The sequence below is a fragment of the Gopherus flavomarginatus genome, chromosome 4, assembly GCF_025201925.1.
Source record: "Gopherus flavomarginatus isolate rGopFla2 chromosome 4, rGopFla2.mat.asm, whole genome shotgun sequence".
NCBI lineage: Eukaryota > Metazoa > Chordata > Testudines > Testudinidae > Gopherus > Gopherus flavomarginatus.
The window spans coordinates 203,577,569-203,596,157 of record NC_066620.1 but is presented as its reverse complement, the minus strand read 5'-3'; positions in this window follow the sequence as shown (position 1 = coordinate 203,596,157).

Below are 18,589 nucleotides of genomic sequence, written 5' to 3'. Positions count from 1 at the left end.
ATGGCGCCGCCCGCCGGGGGAGGGGCCGGTTCCGCCACACATCGGCTGCGGCGCACCAGCGCCTCCATCTTCTGTGTGGCGGCTCGCGCCGCTTCTCCCTGGGCGGCCGGCGGCGCTTGGAGCCCTGCGTGAGGAGGGAGGGAGAGCAGGGGCGGGCCGCGCCGCGCCGTGCCCAGAGCTGGCTCAGCCGTCCATCCCCTCACAGAGGGGTTCCCCGGCGCGGCGGCGTGGGTGGCGCGGTGGAGCAGCTCGTAGGGGGAGGGGAGCTGGGGAATCCCCCAGGGGAGGGGCCTGCTTGTAGGAGACCCCTGTGTGGGTGCTCGGATATGCACCCCCCCTCCCCCCGAATTTCAGAAGAGACCCTGGAGCCATCAGGAGGTGCTGCTGCAGGCATCTCTACGGCCCCCTCTCGGTACCTTGTTAGGTTCCATATGTTGTATTTACATTATAAATTAAAAGGGGCACCGATCTAACACGCTATGCCGCTTGCCATAAATTCAGATGCTAATACGATTTCTCCCACTCCCCCCGCCCCGCAGTAGACAGGAGAGGCCCTATAGAAGCCAGGCACTGCTGCAGATCATGTGTCTGAGGCTTAGACCCCATAGTGATTGTCGACCTGGGTGGGGGTGTCTAACAGGGGGCTCTAAAAGGTTGTTACCATAGAATGGTGGTTTTCAGTTTGTGATTGGTGGACCCCTGCAGGGCCGCAGACTGTCTAAGATTTCCAGTGGGGTCTGCACCTCCATTGGCAATTTGTTAGGAGTTCACAAATTAACAAAAGGTTAAAACCCACTGCCCTATAGCAACCAGGCACTACTGCAGATCATGTATCTGAGGCCTAGACCCTATAGTAGCTAGGCTCTACTACAGGTGGTGTATCTGGGGCTTAGACCCTAGAGAAACCAGGCTGTACTAAAGTTAGTATATGTGGGCTTTAAGGAAGGGTCCCAGTGGTTATGAGACAAAAAATAATGTGAAAATGATGAGCACCTAGGAGTGTGCAAAGGGTTGCCAAAGACACATAGCTCCATCTCAAAGTGATGCTTCACCTATGAGGTTTGATGCAAGATCTTTGCTTCTGGGCAAGTTTAAATGTCCCAAAAAGTAGATTTTCTGATGAGTCTCACAGGAAAACTGTTCCACAGCTTAATAGCTGTCGCCATCAGGAAGGTTTGGGGGATATTCAACTAAGATCTGGTTTACGTATGGATTTTGTACCAGTATAACTATTTTGGTTGGAGGTATGATACACCAGTAAAATATAAAACCCCTACTTTGGACACTTATTCTGACATAAAGATGGCATACTGACATACCTTATTCCCCTTCCTGTGTGGGAAAAAGCTATAGTGGTATAAGCCCACTTATACTGGTATAAACACAACCATACTATGGAATTGTACTTTTTAAACTAATACAGTTGAAGCGGTACAACTTCTGCATGCAGCCAAGTCCTAAATCAGGCGTCAGCAACGTTTCAGAAGTGATGTGCCGAGTCTTCATTTATTCACTCTGATTTAAGGTTTTGCGTGCCAGTAATACATTTTAAAGTTTTTAGAAGGTCTCTAATAGATATAAAGTCTATAATATATAGCTGAACTATTGTATGTAAAATAAATAAAGTTTTTAAAATGATTAAGAAGCATCATTTAAAATTAAATTAAAATGCAGAACCCCCCTCAGACCGGTGTCCAGGACGCAGGCAGTGTGAATGCCACTGAAAATCAGCTCGCATGCCACCTTTGGCACGCATGCAAGAGGTTGTCTACCCCTGGCCTAAATTTTCCCTCCAATTTAATCCCATGACTCCTAATTATACACTCTTATTAAACCCTAAACTCTGTCCTTGACATCTGCCTGTTTCAAATACTTGCATACTGCATCATGACCATTGCCTCTCCCAGGTGTCAATTAGGAAGATATACATATTTAGCTCCTTTAACCTTTCCTCATAATTCCATTCATCTGTCCTCTCCTCTGCACCTCCAAATAATTTGTGTTGCTTTTCTGTGAATTCCCTCCAGTGTCTCAACAACTTTCTAGCACAGGGAACAGGTTCCTAAAAGGGAAGCTTATTTTGTTACAGATTACTAGAATCAGAGTTACTTGGAAGCTGCCTACCTACTATCCCAAATAATATGTGATTTGTGACACTGCTACTGACATGGCTAAGTGGCTAGATGCACAGGGTTATTCCTGTCACTCCACAATCCTATGCAGAGTCTGTAAAATAGAATGAACAAAGATAACCAGAAAATATAAAATAAGAAAGTACATTATGTTTTGTGATTATTTTTTTTAGGATGTATAAAAAAGTAATGAAATGTTTTTTAAAGGCTTGTTTGGGATTGTGACTTCACAAGATTGTTAATCAAACAGTCTTTCTCTATAGATATAATTTTTCTTTTGTCATCACCTATTTAACTAAAACTCTTGTACAGTTGGCAGTCATGTAAAAATTTTACCGGGAACAATTGTCCTCAGAAACCAGTCTGGTGGCTGCACAACTGTATGTGCATTATAGTACATGTTATTATTTTCTTTGAAGGGGGTGGGGCTAGCATTCAACAAATTAATCCTTAAAGGGCTGCTTGAATCCTGACATAGAAATTAATCTTGAAGAAACGTTTCATCTTTTTTCCATAGCTCCCTCGTGTTCCCCCCATCCTGTTCCCTTCTGCCACCAATGGCATGCCCCAAAGGCACCCTCTCTTCCTGCTCCCTCCTATCAATACCCTATCAGCCCCTTCTGTTTGCCTCCTTCCTATGTCTTTCCCTCCTTCTGTCCCGTTTCTACCTCCTTCTCACACATCTTGGGGAGACTGTAAGATGTTACCACTCACAGCTAGCTAGCCAGCTGAGTGATCTCAACATCTCTTCCTTCCTGCTGGTGCCTACAATTGTATAGAAAGAGTTGAGAGCAGCCCAAGCACTAACAGTACCACAGTTGCAAAAGGCCAGCATTGCTGGTGGTGGTCGTTTTTAGAGCAAAAGAGTTACAGCAGAGAAGCTGAGATACTGACTGGGACAGTTCCCTCCCACGATAGATTTACAAATACCTAAACACCCCTGCCAAATCAGGCATTTTTGTCAAGTATTCTCCTGAAAAAGAAAAAAAAATCTGTGAAGTTGAAAAAGATTTAGCAGTCTTCCCCAATCCTTGCCTTCCACCGGAAGCTTTTACTTCAGTTCTGTAGTCCTCAGTTGAGTACTGTGGGAAATATACAGGAAAGGCAAGGATTAATATTCCTGATAATTCTAATATATAAATCAAGCAAAATATATTGGAATGAATGAGCATACCCATTGGCAACTACATGTTTCCAGAAGCCTGAGCAGTCTCAGTGTCACTTGAGTGCTTGTCCAATTAAAAGTACTATTCTTGCTGTTGGACAAGTCTCTTGAGTTCTTACTAAACTTCATAGGGACTTAAAATAATTCCAGGCTTTCTTTATGCATCACGAAGAACCAAAAAAGGGCACAAACATAGTTTCCCTTGGCAAGTCACCTTTAAGATACATAAGTCATTATGAAATGTCTCGTTGCTTTCGCAAACTGGAGTCTGCTGAAACCATAACACATACAACGTTTTACTTTTGAATAAGCCTGATTTTCTCTGTCATTTGTTTTCACTTTTATTGGTCTGCAGAACATAAAAAGTAAGAAAAAGATTTTATTTTTCCCTACATAGCATATAATTTACATCAGTCATCCCAGAAGGTCAGTACCACTGGGGTGTCATTTAAGCACAATGAATATAAAGTAATGAAGTTCTTGCCAGAGTAGATTGACATAACTTCTTAGAGAAAGAGAGAGTTTCCAAAGCATGTGGGGAAAACACAACGGGAGACCGAATGAATTCATCACACCACAAAAATGTCTCCATCCTGTCGACAAAGTCATTAAAGGAAAATGAACCATTGTTGCTCTAGACGTTTGCATTCCTTTGGCACAGTAATTTCAGTACAGAAGCATTGCACACATTGGAGAAAAAAATCTTTTTAAAAAGATAGTGTTCAGAATATGCAATAAAAGAAATCATCCATGTTTCAAAGAGGAGCCAGAGTCTCTACAGAACCCACAACTAATAAGGAACCATCTGCAGTAGGACAGAGTGGTCTCTTTTCCTCCTGCTAACAAGTCTAACCGAATGGCAACATGGACAATTCTTTTTGAATGACCTACAAATGATGTCCTCCTTTAATTACACCAACATTTCTACCTTTTGCTGAACCACGATGGCCCTCATTTTAAAGGTGCCTTATTGAGAGTTTTTCCCCCCACTCCTTTTTTGTAACTTACTTTGTTTGCTTTCACTAATGCTTTACAGTCTCCGTAGAAACAATCTGGGAGGAATGTGGGGATTAGAGAGGTTTGCTGTATTCAATTTTATTTAATTTTCTGGCAAAGGGTGTCCAAATTATAGAAAAATGTCACATGTGTTTGTAGTCAATTGTAACGTATATCAGTTTCAGGTGCTAGGTTTTACTTCTAAATACAGATTTTTCTCATCATAGGAACACTAAAGTAAGAACGGCCAACATGCAGTGTATAATATCAAAGGTAGTTCTAGAAAGCTGCAGCAGAATTGTTCATGTATGTGTCCCTTTATACAAGAGCAGTTCCACAGTAAGGTAGAGTCCTCTGAATTGACAGACTGGTGGAAAGAGAAACATGCAAACTAAGAATATCTTATTGCCCTTATATAAATCCATGGTATGCCCACATCTTGAATACTGCGTACAGATGTGGTCTTCCCATCTCAAAAAAGATATACTGGCATTAGAAAAGGTTCAGAGAAGGGCAACTAAAATGATTAGGGGGTTGGAATGGGTCCCATATGAGGAGAGATTAAAGAGGCTAGGACTTTTCAGCTTGGAAAAAAGGAGACTAATGGGGGATATGATAGAGGAATATAAAATCATGAGTGGTGAGGAAGAGAAGTGAATAAGGAAAAGTTATTTACTTGTTCCCATAATATTGTATAAGAACTAGGGATCACCAAATGAAATTAATGGGCAGCAAGTTTAAAACAAATAAAAAGAAGTTCTTCTTCACACAGAGCACTGTCAACCTGTGGAACTCCTTGCCTGAGGAGGTTGTGAAGGCTAGGACTATAACAGGGTTTAAAAGAGAACTAGATAAATTCATGGAAGTTAAGTCCATTAATGACTATTAGCCAAGATAGGTGAAGAATGGTGTCTCTAGCCTCTGTTTGTCAGAGGGTGGGGATGGATGGCAGGAGAGAGATCACTTGATCATTACCTGTTAGGTTCACTCCCTCTGGAACACCTAGCATTGGTCACTGTCGGTAGACAGGATACTGGGCTGGATGGACCTTTGGTCTGACCCAGTATGGCCATTCTTTTGTTCTTAAGCCATCATCTTGATTATCAAAGCCTCATAGGAATGTAAAAAGAATGAGGCATACTTGTGGCACCTTAGAGCCTGACAAATTTATTTGGGCATAAGCTTTCGTTGGCTAAAACCACTGCATGCATCTGATAAAGTGGGTTTTAGACCACAAAAACTTGTGCCACAAGTACTCATTCTTTTTGCTGATACGGACTAACATGGACTGAAATCTGTCATAGGAATGTGTTACAGTGGAAGCCACTTCTTTTTCACCAGTTGCTTTGAAAAGAATAAGAGACAAATCATTAAACCATTTTAAACAGCTTCAGTAAGAAAAAGTTACCTTTAAAAGATACATCAGAGCAGAGAATTTACATAAACTGAACAGTGCGGGGAGTTGAGAGTGGGGGAACCATATGCCAGCAAACACCACTTCACACCTGCTAACTACTACAAATAAGTTTGCAGACAACAGCAAGCATGCTGCTTATCCATCATTTACAGTCACTGAAGTGCAGTGAGCTAAATCCGCTCACTCCCTGGCAATTGTCCCCATTAACTGGGCGTCCTGTTTATTAGGGTGCTGATTAAAGTGTGCTCTATAATATAATAGGTGTAGTTGCCAACTTTTATTCGGTTCTGGTTCATATGGATAAAATCATGAGAGCAGACCAGAACGATGTGAAAATGATGGTGTATTTTGTGCCAAAAGGGAATAAAGGATGGAAACTAAAGATCTGGAGCATTTTGGAGGAAACTAAAGATTTGCAGACGCAGCATTAGATAGCACAACATGTTGTTATGACAGATCGGTTGTGTTGTGTAATCCAGATATGGCCTAGAGCAGTGGTTCTCAAACTAGGACCGCCTCTTGTGCAGAGAAAGCCCCTGGTGGACCAGGCCTGTTTGTTTACCTGCCCCGTCTGCAGGTTCTGCCAATTGCAGCTCCCACTGGCTGCAATTCGCCACTCCAGACCAATGGGGGCTGCAGGAAGCGGCGTGGGCAGAGGGACATGCTGGCTGCTGCTTCCCACAGCCCTCATTGGCTTGGAGTGGTGAACGGCAGCCACTGGGAGCTGTGATCTGCCAAACCTGCAGACGCGGCAGGTAAACAAAGTGGCCCGGCCCGGCAGGGGCTTTCCCTGAACAAGCAGTGGCCCTAGTTTGAGAACCACTGGCCTAAAGCCTCAATTTGTAATTATTATGTTACATACATACACCCTCCCTGCTATCAGCCCACATGCCAAACACATACACAATAAGCAACATACTATTGCAGTGAAAGCAAATAGCAAAAGCTAAAGTTGCAGCTGTAGTCCAGACTGACATTGTTGATCTCAGGGAATCCATTGGAGACAAGGGCATTCAGAGACCTAATGCTTATGCACTGCCACCTGCTCCTTTCCCGTATCTAGCTCCCTGCCACTCCTCAGCTTGCACAAGATGTATCCTGCACAAGATGTACTGCCATGGTCTCCACATAAAGTTCAATGTGGGGAACTTAGAGAGGTGCTGAACAATTTTTATAGTGGGGGTGCTGATGAAGGAAACCAGGTATTTGGTGTTTGTTATTACTACTTTAAGACAAGGGATGTGGTAGCACCCATAATTCCAGTACCACTGGGAACCTGTGTACATTACTGTATACTTAATCTGAAGTAAGGACTTGTCTACAACTTGGAGTTAGACACAATTCAGTTAACAGTGGCCAACAACCAATATTGCTGCACCAGTGAAAACAAATATCATGATTTGCCCTAACTGAGTATACAGTGTTCCAAGCAAACGTAGCTTTCCTTGTTTGCACTGGTGCAGTTGTACCAGCAGCTGACTCCCAAGTACAGACAAAGCCTAACTTACTCCAATTTGCCCCAAAGATTTACAAATCTGCTCAACCTCCTGATTTTAGCTGCTTCCTGAACTGGTCTCACTAAGGTGTAGCAATTTCCTGATTTGGAATGCAAAGAAGATGCTTTAGATTTTATCTCTAGGGATAGAAGTACTCTAGAGAGATCTCTAGGATTAAAAAGCCCCAACCAGGAGGGCTCAAATGTTGAAGAATAAAGCCTGGTGCATAGTCCCCCTACTTGCCCATACATCTGGAGCTATGACTAAAGCAAAAGTGGAATGCTGTAGCTAAACTGTGGGCAGTAATCAGGCAGCACCACCCAGGGCTCCCTAGCTAGGGAGGAGCAAACATAGCTAGCCAGAGTTCCTTCCAACCACAGAGCATGGAGCAGCCCAAGCTAGGAGCCCAGCTAGGAGATGTGCCAAAGTCAGCCAGAAGCATAGCAATTATTATAATAACAATTTAAGTTCTGGTAATCAGGGCATTTGCTGGCTTTTATGTAAGTGAAGTAAAAGATATTAATCAAATATACACTTTAGAATATAATGTAGGTTGAACAAAACTTTCAGATTTCAGAATCTTCAGCCTTAAAAAATAGGGATTTGGAGACAGACTTTGCCCCAGAGAGCAGCTGGACTCTGAGCCCTTGTCATTCCCAACTCATGCATCTGGCTTGCTATAGACCCTGGCTGTGGGCCTGTGATGGATGCGGAGAATAAGCCAAAGGACTCAGCTCCCCCCTGCTCACAGAAGCAGAGTCGCATAAAGCCCTATTACTTCTTTCTGGCTTGTGTTTAGTATAATGAAAATTTCCAGAATTAAGCACATTCAAAACAGTAATTTTTGGAAGCACAGGAACAGTGCCGAGAAGTTGCATCAAATTACTCCTGGGTTTCAGAGTAAATAACATCAGCCACAAAGTTGCTAAGGATTTAATTTCCTCAGCGTCCTGAAACAAATTAATGTTACTTGACCATGCAGAGTAGACAGAACGCTGAGTCTACAGTCTCATCTTCCCAAAACATTTATTTCTTTAATTCTGATGTCAGATGGTGTTCTGTGTCCATTATATTTCAGATAAAAATGTGTTGATTAGCTTTGATGGAGAGAAGCAATTTTTTTCCTTGATAAATGTTGAAATTTTTAGGGCCAAATTGCACCATTAAACATAAGACTACAGCTCTCCTTGACTTCACAAAGAGTTGTGCATGTGTATCTAAGGGGAATAACTTGTCCCTTATGTTTTAGATTTCAGCACTAAGATTCCAGCGTAAAGTACCCTGTGGACTATAATGCACAGCATACTATTACAGATTTCTGCCTTTCTTTTGGATATAAATCACTGCCTTTAACAAAGCTCCTGAGAATATTCTTCCGGCTTTTCTAAACAGTCCTTTTGTTTACAAGGTGCTCCTCACGTATAGCGCTTTGAGCATTTATGTAACTGGGAAACAGAATAGGATACATTTTAGTTTTGTGCTACTCCACCCCCATTTCCATTCTGCCAGTTTCAATTCAGCGCCATGGTACAATGATAACAGGCACTTTAGAAATGCTGTTGAACAGATTAGATCAGGGGTTGGCAACCTTTCAGAAGTGCTGTGCCGAATCTTCATTTATTCACTCTAATTTAAGGTTTCGCGTGCCACTAATACATTGTAACATTTTTAGAAGGTCTCTTTCTACTAGTCTATAATATATAACTAAACTATTGTTGTATGTAAAGTAAATAAGGTTTTTAAAATGTTTAAGAAGCTTCATTTAAAATTAAATTAAAATGCAGAGCCCCCGCCCTCTCCAGACCGGTGGCCAGGACCCAGGCAGGGTGAGTGCCACTGAAAATCAGCTCGTGTGCTGGCTTTGGCACGCGTGCCGTAGGTTGCCTACCCCTGGATTAGATGAACAGATTAAATTAAAAAAAGTATAATTTTAAAATTGTGAACAGGTCAAAGTGTTGCTTTAAATCTATCAAAACCTGCTTTGTTTGGGACTGACTACATGAGCTGCCCCATCTCCTTTCTCATGAACCAGTGTAATAGCTGAGATCAGTTGAGGCATTTTTATTGACAGTCTCCAGGACTTAAAGCAGGGCATAGCCAGTCGAGAATGCTGGATTCTGGAATATTTTCTCCTCTGGTCTTCCATCTGCTCTATATTATCAAGGAATTTACGCCATATTTGTCACAGATTAGCTGAGGGCCTATGGTTCCTCAGAGACCAATTCTTTTGGTCTTCAGGGCATGATGTAAGACTCATCTATTCACTCAGGCATTTGGGGCTAAGGAAGTGAAGAATGAGTACAAGAAGTTTATGGGGCTGTGTTGTGTAAGTACTGTGGTCCATATAGTGGGTTGTCCTGTCTCTGACAGAGGCAGCTATCAGCTGCTACAGAGGAAGGTGGAAAAAATTCCATAGAGGATAATTCTGCAATAAACTGCTGCACTGGATATTTCTTCCTAATCTTCATAAATTGGTGGCTGACTTATGCTGTGAAGCATAAAGGTTTATATATCCTTTAAAATATTTTAGTCTTATTCGATGTAATTGTGGATATTCTCATTATCTTAAATATTGACTTTCAGGGCATGCTGCAGCTTAGTAGATATTTGAAAGTATGTGGGTCTTGATGGTGACTAAAGTTAGTGGGAAGATTTGGAGGGATTGTTCATGAGGCTAGCTGCTTGTTCTAGATATTTCCTGATTTATTTCTGGTGGTAATTTGTGTGAAAACTATCTAGACTGCTAAATAGATGCCTTGTATATGTTTAGACTTCCACAGATGGAATTTTCAGTGGGAGTTGGGGCCCCTAACTCCCTTACCTTTCTTTAAAAATCCCAGCCTAAATAATTATGTAAGTAAAATATAAATGTCTAATCTGTTTTTAAATCTTACTCAGCTCCTGGCCTCAAGGATATTTGATGTCAGTGAGTTCCATGGGTTGATTATGTGTTATGTACAAAAGAAAAAACCATCTTGTATCAGTTTTTAAAGCATTGCCTTTCAATTTCATTGACTGTCACCTTGTAACCCAGGGTTCCTTCAACCCAAAGCTCTTGGTAACTTTTACTCTATGTGAGGTGGTGTCAGGAAATAAGTCAGGGGAGACACGGCTATCCGACCAACAGGTGGCTGGCACAAACAGGACAACACAAGAGTGCTTTCACTTAAAGCTAAACTTTACTTAGTCTCAAGCACTTATACACATCTGCAACAGATGAGTAAAACACCCCCAACCCTTGATAATTACCAAAGCCGAGTGTGGCTCTCGAGTGACACAACGGCAGGCTTTCAGTGGCCAAATCTTCCGTCTGCCGGTGGGGACTGCAAGATGTATCCAGAGCGAGAGTCCAAACAAGTCCCAAAAGAGTTCAATTACCTCAAACTTTTCCCCCTTATTTATACATTAGTAATAGAATGACATGTCCCTTACAGAAAACTGGTTAAGTAAGCAGTTTCAATGGTCAAGCAAGAGGTTCCTTCTGATTATTGATTAACCAGGAGTGGGTTTTTCCAGAGTTTGCAGCCTTGGGGCCCCAGTAGACATTCCTGGGGCACATCCTTCTCTTCTAAAATGCATGTATCAGCAACTTCAACACAATTCTTATCAGGAAGGATGCGGGGTCAAGCTGCCCTTTCTGTGACACCCAACCCCCCCCCCCCTCCCCTCCTGCCTTGGTTAACCTGAGATTGCTGACTAGGCTGTTTTTAGCAATAAGCCATGGTGGTTTCAGGCACTTGACTGGTTTGCCAAAATCTCCCCGTACACCCTTGTTCTTGTGTTAGCTTAGCTTTGCCACAATAGCAACACTAAATGCAAAAAGGAAAACTCTCATCGTGACCCACTTCTTCCATGATGCTTTCAAGAAACTGGCCAACTAATAATGAAGAGGCTGAGGGGTAGTAGGGTCTAGTAGATATGAATTTAATAAAAACAAAAACCAATCCCAATATATATACAAAACTGTATATGATATGTATCAAAACTGTACCTTCTGAGTTTGTATCCTGCTATCCCACACTGTATATATTGCCTGCCTTAAATCAAAAGCTCCTTGGGGCTGGAACTGTCTTCCGTGTGTGAGTATACACCACCTAGTACATTGTGGCCTATGTGTGTGTGAACTTTACCTAGCACATTGTGGCCACTACTGGAATCCAAATAATAAAAAATATCCAAGAACCAGGTGTGGGGGAAGAGGCAGGACATAGAAAGCGCAGGAGCGAGAAACAGAAAGAAAAGGAAGAAACACTAGTGGGAAGATGAAGGGGAAAAACATCTGACAGGCTGTTGACACAGTGAAATAAAACTATGCTAGACTTTGAAATAGCCACTTTGTGTTCTTTGGTTCTCAGTGGCGGGAGCTCAAGCGACTACAGTTATGAGTGCAAGTACAAAAACCTATATGAATAGTGTGGTGATCAAGGAATCATGGAGAAGATAAATGGGTCAATGGAAGAGATCAGTGGTCTTATCTGATATGGCAAATCATCTGCTCCTTCAGCATTTTTACACAGAGAATTTCCAGGACTTTCAGTGGGAGTTAACACGTGAAATACAAAAGGTTGAAATTGGCTGAAATACAATAAGGTGAGGTAAGGATAGAGGATCATCACCCAACATTCTCTTGTTTTACATTCAAAACCCCTGACTCTCAAGTAGATTTTTTTGGTTAACTGAATTTCATGTATTATAATGACAATATGAAGAAAATGTACATCAGAACATCCATACTGAATCAGATCAATGGCCCATCTAACCCAGTATCCTGTCTTCTAACAGTGACTGGAGCCAGACGCTTCAGTGGGAATGAGCAGAACAGGGCAATTTATCAAGTGATCCATCCCCTGTTGTCCATTCCCAGCTTCTAGCAGTCAGAGGTTTAGATAAATCACACTTGGCAGCTGATAAACCCTCCACATTGAGTTGTAACATGCATAGAGCTGGACCAACGACATAGAAGTCACCAAGATGCATGTTGAGGTTGTCAGTGACAACAATGCTGGGGTTCGTTGGGCTGGTGCTTGTGGAATTCGGTTCGCTGGTTGGATCATTAGCTTCCCTGACTGCTGTCAGGCACTGGCAGGTGGCACAACAAGGACCCTGATCCATTGCCCCCAAACCACCAGCTGCACATTTGCCATCACCTTGCCCATTATGGTCTCATCCAGTCACTGGGGCCTTCGTGATAGCCCTTTGTGCATCTGTGGCGCAACAGAGATGATGACGCACATTGTCAATGAATGCCTGCTGACTGGGTTCAGCAGTGGCCTAGAAGAACTGCATCATGCCACTGAAGATGTCATTGCTTGGCTACACGACTATGTACATGCTAAATAAAAAGTTTAGCGACACCAAGATTATGGGTTTGCATCCCTGACCATCTTGGATAAAAGCCATTGATTGACCTACCCTCCATGAACTTCTCTTATTCTTTTTGGAACCCAGTTATACTTTTGGCATTTACAGCATCCCCTGGCAATGAGTTCCACAGGTTGACTGTGCATCATGTGAAGAAGTACTTCCTTGTGTTAGTTTTAAACTGCCTACATATATTATATGAGAAAGACTTCATATAAGGGAAGTCAACAGAATTATCCTGGTGTAAAATAGGTGTAAGTCAGGAGAACTGCTATCCTTAATAGTTCTGAAAAGTCTGTCATGGAAATACCTATTAAAATAACTAATATGAGAATTATTTAATCACTTGATTTCAATGACTGTTTTGAGCAATTACATCTCATTGTATCTGTATAATAAAATTCAGGCGGGAGAATGAGAAGAATGAGTCTAGGAACTAGGAGAACAGAAAATCGTCCCCAGATCTAACTAACTCACTGTGACCATGAGCGAGCAACTTAACTTCTTTATCTATCAGTTTCCCCATATTTAATTGGTGTTGATAATATTTACCTATCTGACAAGCGTGTTTTGAGGCTTAATTAATTTTTGTTATGAGACCTGTCTATTTAGCTATCTCAGATATATAAAAGACCTTAATCACTGTAGCATCTGAAGAAGTGAAGTTTTTTACCCACTAAAGCTTATGCCCAAATAAATGTGTTAGTCTTTAAGGTGCCACCGACCTCCTTGTTGTTTTTGTAGCATTAAGCTGTGACTAGCACTCAGGTTTTTATATGAAGACAACATATTACTGAAAAGAATTAGTATTGCATCTATCTGGTTAGCCATTGACCATCTTTTTTCCCTCTCTGAATAAGTATCGATGTGTCATAACCCATCAACAAGCTCATGATAAATAGATGTCAAAAATGGCTTTGTTTTTTCAGATCTGTCAACTGTCTATCTAGCAGGCTTTTACACTACCATCCATTGCTGCAGTATCTAAATGCCTTCCACATAAAATCAATAGCAATAGTAAAACCCCTAGTGGACTTCAGCTAGTGACCAAACAAGCATGACTCAAAGAGCATATGGATTTCTTCCCAGGAAGGGAGTTTGTTTACTTCCTGCAGCTCACACAAATTTATTTAGCAAAAATATAGGTGGTGATATGCATGTGGTATTTAGCAAGTAGTTTTTTATTGTCTTTTCCTTCAATTGTCAAAAAGAGTTGAAACACAATTTTCTCACAATTAAAATGACCCAAAAATTACAGCTTTTTAAATCAGAGCAAATATGTACATCAGCAAAACCACACAAACACTCTGCAACAATCTAGATACAGAAATGCGGAAATATGAGTGTATGTGGAGAATAACCACAAGTGGTAAATGCTTAAAGGCTTGACTGTCACTCTTACACTGAGTGGTACGCTAGTCTGTCAAAATTCCTAGCTAAACCAATGGGACTACTTGCAGAGTAAGGTATTAAACCATATGAATAAGGGTGGTAGACTCTGACCATTACTGATTAAACTCTATAGTGTAATAGACCTTATCTATACTGATATATATTCTGATATTTTAAAATGTGAATTATATTAAAATCAGTGCATTATATTAGCTCTTTGGGAAAGGATACCTTGGCCTGAATTTTCTAAACAAATCTTTCAAATTGCACCTGCAGTTTTTTGTGTGACAAATTTTTGCACATGCAGAAATTAAGATTTGTTTGGGAAATTGAAGTTGCCAAACAACTGGTGGTTGTAGGGCACAAAAACATAGATACAAAACACTGTGCGCCAAACATGTAGTTATGAATAATTTGGGTGCAGTTTTACAGTGCACTGATGCTACTTTGAAATATAGAGACTTAGAGGCCAACTGTTTAACACTTAGATTGGTGAGCACTTATTCACACAAATAGACTCATTGAAATCAACCAACCTGCTCTCATAAATAAGCACTCATCAGCATGAATAAGGGTTGTCATTAGTATTTTGTAGGATGTATAATATATCCTTTACTCAACCAAAGCTCCCAGTAGGGCAAATCATGCCAACCCCAAACTGCTGAGGGAAGGGAATAGGGAACAGTTTGAGGGTACTCCAGGGACAGAGCAGGGGCAAGGTTGCTAGATATCCTCCATCACAAGGGGAAGCATAATAGCAATGAGGACTACCATGGTCCTATAAGAGCAGCTGAAAGCGGCCCTTCTGCTTCACAACCTAGGAGTCATCTTTCACTGCTCTCTTGTTCCTCATAGACATCCCCACTGTGTAGCTCTTTACTCATGCTGCTCTATAGTAGAACCAATATTTGGCCTATTGACTACAATGTGGGTGATGCCAAAGTAAGGACTGAAGGATTTGGCCCATGGTCTTTTAAAAAACATATATTTAGATAATGCATTAAATCCAAATGCATTTACTAGACCCTAATGCCTGTTTTTATTCATATTATTTCATGCACACCCCTTCTATTATTAACTGTTATTTCACATCAGTCCCATAGAAGTAGAATCCCCTTTGCATCTGTCTTTCAAGTGTTAATGACTTTGGGGGTTTAAATACTTGAGTTTCATTGGAGGGCCTGATCTACATCTGAAGCAGACAGCTTGCAAATTATCTTTTTGAAAAATACATTACTGAGTTACGAAAGGGCTAAATGAGTAAAGTGTCCCAAATTAGTAAAACTATTTTTTCTTCTAGTTCTGTAACTTAAAAACAGCTCACTTAAAAAAAAAACCTGTATAAAATTTGACTTCTGGACTGAGACATCATATGCTGGATTTCAGTCTGAAAGGAATTTTTATGGCTCAGTTATAAAATTCTGAAACAAGGTTGAAAACTGAACGGCTGACAGTCATTCTGATAATATTTTTCAAACTATTAGGAATTAGGATGAGACCTTCCTGGAGGGATAAATTATCCCACATCAGCCTGCTGAGGGGTTTCTTGGACCTTATTCTGAAGCATCTGGTGCTGACCACTGTTGGAGACAGAATATTGGACTAGGCCTCCCATAGGTCTGAAATAGCCTAACAATTCCTATGAAATCTTTGTATAATTGAGTTGTCAGTCACTAAGTCTCAACTGGTATGTGCAAAAAATGATTTTCAGAAGCTTGTAATTAAGCCAAACTTGAGTAGATTCTCACAGGGATATCAAAAGCCACTTCACTGACTGCAGGGTGAACCCCAGCAAAATTTCAAATTCCTTCTCCAAAATATGGGTGTGTTAGAGCTCCTCACTATGATGGTTGGGAGAATTTTTTGATGATTGCAAAACAATGTGTTGCCTCCTAACATAATTCTTGGAAATGGCTGAACTGTTCTCGCAGAAACTTTCCCAAAAATTCTGCCCGTGGCACATGCCCAGCATGGAAAATTTCAGCCCAAATGAACTTTAAAATTTGGCAAAGTTATAGGCAACTGAAAACAGGTCTTGTAATGGAGAAAGTTAGGCGATCTTTATTATAGGTTGTGCTGCCAGCTTCATTTATAATATTTTCTTTATTTTTTGCTCTTTATTACAAGGGACATTCACATGGGAACAGAATCTCTTACGCTGTTGTCACTGGTCTTTTGGCTTCTTTCTGTGTTGACATTGATATCCTCTAGACATCATCTCCGCAATGATCCACAAAGGGCTTGAACCTGAAAGATGCTGAGCATTCTGGCCTCCATCCAGCAAAGCACTTAAGCACATGCTTAATTTGGAGCACACAGGTGCTTTCCAAAACTCAGACCAGTGTTCAGCATTTTGGAGGATCAAGACATGCTGTAAGTGTGATGTCATAAACAAAATTACAGTCTGGTTTCTCAGGTTTGGCCTGGCTGTGCTCACTGCATCATTGGGGAGAAGTTTGAGTGGGGAGATCAGAGGTAGTTTGCAGTTCCCTAGCAATGAGCTTGTTTAGTATATACCATGTATGCACTTTATCCCACACTTTCATTACCACGAGCTTTATTTTCATATTTCATCCGTGCACTGTACCACCCAATAGGAATCAGTGTTGCCAAGTCTTGCAATTTTTATCACAAGTCTCACATTATTTGGTGTTTTTCGTAAAGCCCCAGCTGCTGGAATCATATTATTATCTCAGAATTTCAGTTTTAATTTTTCTCCCCTAAAAGTACATTTCCAGCCCTCCTGGTGGTGGAGAAAAGTTTAAAGCAGTAATCCTAAAGTCTTAAAACAGTAAAATTCTCCAACATAACAGGACAAATAAAAAGACTCCAAAGTTTATTATTTTGAAATCTCATGGTTTTTAGGAAATCTCATAATTTTGGGGGTTCTTACTCATGGTTTTTTAATGCTTGTGGTTGCAATACTGAAAACAATCCCCCCCCACCCCATCTAATTAACTTTAGTCTCACAGTATCTCCTGTGTGAACTTTATGGAGCTTGTATCTGACTGGAGTGGACTTCATTAGACTTTTAAAAACCAGCATGCAAAATTTAGGAACTCTGAAAGATTCCCAATGTATACACATTAAATCCCTTTTAATTACTAACAATTACACCTCCAACTCTCCCCGCAATTAGTCTGAGGCACTAGCCCTCACTGTGGTCAAATTGTGAAGTTTCTATTTCAATCTGTTTTGTTTTTTTTAAAGACATGATGAACAAAAAAAAGTTAGGAGAATGTGAACCCTAATTTTGTTTAACCCTCATAGCTCTAAAATAATTTGTCCAATTTGTCTGAAGCTTTCCAGAAAAGTTCTACCTTGGCAATAAAATCAGGATGTAGAATTTCAGATGGATTTATTTAATCACAGAGAACTTGTGAGAAGGATCAATGTGGGGGAGAGATAGCAAAATTGTCCTTGTTATGGAAAGCCAGTTTTATCCTTAACTCTCCATAATTGTTTGGGGGGAGGGACATTGTTTGTTTTGGACCAAGCAAAGCAATGGTATGATTTACCTGACACAGAGCGACCAAAATAGAAATGTCTGTAATCAAAATCCAGAGCTCAGACTTTGTCCTCCAGACAGAAAACACAGTCCACACTTGATCTTTGATATGTCATTATAGGGTAATAGTTAGGGCCACAATCCTCCACTAGAATCTACTAATGTGACTGTTTAACCTTTTATCCTCATTGAAAAAAAAGGAAACTCTGGGAGGGCACCTAGTGGATCCTGAAGGGGGATTGAGACCTAAGTTTGTAACAATCCTTTACTGGACAAGCAGAAACAAACTGGGGTAGGGGTGGGGGATCCAGTCTTTGACAATTATCTATATTTTTTTCAGTTTATGTGCATTTTAGAGCATGCTGTTGAGAAACCAACATCTATTCTGTTCAAACTTTCAGGGAGCAACTGAGCCTAATAAAGTCAGTAGGAGTAAGATCACAATATTTTTCATTATTGATGTGGCTGGTTTATTATTATGAACGAAGAAAACGTATTAATAATACTTTGCACTAACATAGCCCCCCTTTCATCTTTGGATTTCAAATGACTTTATGACAATCATGACACACTAATGACCATAATTATTTAAATCTCACGACACACAAGTGAGGTAACTATTGTTATCCCCATTCTACGCACGGGTAAACTGAAGCACAGAGGTGTTAAGTGACTTGCCAGTTACTAAGGTCACACAGTGAGTAAATGGCAATCCCTGCATAGAACCCAAGAATCCCAACTAACAGTCATCTCTTCCTACCAATAGAAAATAATGTGTGAAACAATAATGTTATAGATGTCAATCAATTATTGTTTTATGTAGTCATTTTCTAGTCTGTCTTTCAGACTTGACTATCTACGGTACTGCCAGAAACTGTAAACACTATACAAACAGTGTACGGTGCTGAGATATAACATGCTTACAGCATATTTCAGGATACCATAGAATTTTCTTGTGTTTCAATCATAAATCAATGGGTCAGAGACATGATAGCTAAAATAAAGAGACTGAAGGAGTCTATGTACTCTTGTAATACTGTGTTTGTACTTCTGAAATCTATGCTCCTTAGCACAGTAAACAATGAATCAACTAAATCTATCAAACAGAAGTCTGTAAATTCT